The sequence below is a fragment of the Meles meles genome, chromosome 3 (assembly GCF_922984935.1).
Source record: "Meles meles chromosome 3, mMelMel3.1 paternal haplotype, whole genome shotgun sequence".
NCBI classification, from domain to species: domain Eukaryota; kingdom Metazoa; phylum Chordata; class Mammalia; order Carnivora; family Mustelidae; genus Meles; species Meles meles.
The window spans coordinates 113,082,652-113,085,373 of record NC_060068.1 but is presented as its reverse complement, the minus strand read 5'-3'; positions in this window follow the sequence as shown (position 1 = coordinate 113,085,373).

Here is a 2,722-nt window from a genome sequence, read left to right as displayed (position 1 = left end):
CATTTCCTGTACTGAAGCCCTAAGGTTCCTCAATGGGGATTTCCTTAGGGAAAAAACCAGGCTGTGTTTCTTCTGGGGCCGGTCTAAGTGCGCTAACTCTAAGTCACTGGAGGGACCACAGTAGGGGGTTGTGGACAGAGAGGTGTCTAGTTGCTCTGGCTGCTGAGAGACGCAGGATGGGAGATGTCTGGCCTGGGAGCTGTGGTGGGAATTCCAGGGGGCAGGTCTGGGTCTGGATGGGGGGTAAACATGGGAGTGATGAGAAGCGGATGGAGCAGAGAGGTGCTAAGAGGTAGATGTGGGTAGTGGGGAGAGGATGAGTAGGGGCTGGGGCTGACGGTGGTGCCTGAGCCAGGGAGAAGAAAAAGACCCAGGTGAGCCCAGGCAGGGGGTAGGACAGGGAATATGGGGTTGGGGTGGGGACAGAATCCTGAAAGGAATCAAAACCACAGAATTAAGGAAATTAACTATGGGTGTGGAAATTGCAACCCAGACCCAAATCAGACAGAGAAGCCCACTAGAAATACAACACTGGGCACAAAGTAGCTCTTCATAAAATATTTATTTTTCACAGAGGAGGAGGAACCCTTTTGAAATCTGAGGTACAAATGAAAATGGCTTCACATTCCCTCTGAGCTTGCTCAGAGGCTCCTGAGAGGGTTCCATTATTAAAATAAATAACTCCATAATAGGGTGGACAATAAATAAATTGTTACATAAATAGGATTGTCAGTGAGATCTATGACAGAGTGGAGCATTCACTGGCATACCAAAAAGGAGGGTTGGAGACACAGGACCTGAGCCCAATTCCGAGCCCTGAGCATGCGGAGGCCCAGACTAAGATTTTCTACACAAGGCTTTGAAAGTTTCTGGGCACTCCAATAAGCGCATCAGGAATTCATCCAGGGCTTCCAGAAAGACTTTCAGCTTCCCTGAGAATTCATCAAAATCTTCTGCTTGGATGTACACTTCTCCCTTAGAAGAAATGAGAAATTTGGGTCAGTTGAGGAGGAGGTAGAAGGGGTGTGGCAGGTTCTACACTTGGTCTAAGCAGCTTACCTGGGATGTGGGAGTAGGCATGGGCAAGGTTTGCAGGAATTTCTGTGGACCAGAGACAAGAAGAGCCAGTTAGCCTTTTGGGGAAAGCTGGAAGGCAACTGGGGTCTCACTAGGAGCTTGGGGGCCTCTGTGTGCCCCTGCCAGTGATCATACCCAAGAAGGGACTAGGTGGCAACTCTGTCCCCAGCCATGGAGGGGTTGGCAGGGGAGGGGGCAGGTACTCAGGGGTAAGGGTGAAAATGCTGCTGCTCTTTGAGAAGGGCAAAACCAGGCCATGCACACTGACCCAGAGCAGGCTCCTTTGGGATCCTGGAGACCCAGTGCCACAGAGACCTTCCCCAACCTCACACACCTCTAGGTCCTCCAGATTTTTACTGATGAATAAGGACTCATTAGAGCCACTGATGATGTCCTTTGAGATGAGCCGGAAAGCAGCCAGGTTAGATGTCAGAAGGTAACCACTCTGTAGGACAAGGAGTGATAAGGGAGAGCTCAGGAGGGGCTGTCCTTCTCATGGTCTTAGGTGTCATCCTTCCTGCCTCTTTTCTGTGATGCCTTCACCAGCACCCTCTGCCACCTCTCCTAGCTTTCCACATTGGTGGCCTGTCCTGTCCCAGACCAGGAAGAACCCAGCACCTGAGGTGGTCACCACATATTCTGGCAAACCCCAGTCAAGGCAGGGCCCGTCTTACCACCTGGCTCCAGGCGAGCTGCAAAAGGAGCCTGGGTGACTGGGGAACTTCATGAACCAGCCGCCAGAAGAACCCAAAGGAACAAAGGCCAGCTTTGGCAAGATACAATTTTAGAATTCCCATTCTTGGGAATAAGCATCTACTATGCAACCCCCACACAAGCCAAAGAAGAGGCCAATGGAAGTATCTGCACTTAAAATGTCAGATAGAGGATTAAGGCCCAGGTGTGACCAGCCAGGGGTGCCTCACCCAAACACACCCCGGCCCAGGGCAGGGACCAGCCACACAATGGCAGTTCCTGGAGGGGAGAGGGTGGGTCCCTGGGCCTGAGCCCTCACCTGCAGTGCCAGCCGCAGATTAATGTCTTCAGGTGTCTGCAGGGGAAAAGAGAGAGAACCATGAGTGCCCCCCGCCTGAGACTGCCAGGCCATCCCTGCCCATGCCCAGGGTGTCACCAGCTACTCACAGGGCTAGAGTTCAGCTTAGAGCAGATTTCAGAGATGGCACTCCAGTACTTGCAGCAGCCCGGAGCCTGGGTGCCGGGGACCCTTACGGACACAGATCTGGGGAGGCCAAAGGGAAGGAAGATGAGGAGAAGCTGAAGGCAGAGTGTTCTCCACATCTTGAGTTTCCAGGAGCTAATGTGGTCCTCCCTGGCTGTAGGGAATCTGGAGTGGCCCAGCGGGCTTTCTCTTTTATAGACCCACTGTGGGGAATGGGGGGGCGAGGCGGGAAACAGGGTGATGGGGGATGTTCAGAGAAGCCCCGGATGGGCTGATACCCTTGTCTGATAGGGAACCTCCATGACAAACATATCAACTTATTCATCATTTTCTGGAACTCATGATCAGTAAAACTTGAAAAAACATTCTCAAAGGGTTTCACCTCACCTCACGAAGGAAGATAAGAGCCTCTGCTCACCAGACCGAGTGGGCAACCTGGCTCTGAAGAGGCTCACCTGGGCCTGCTTG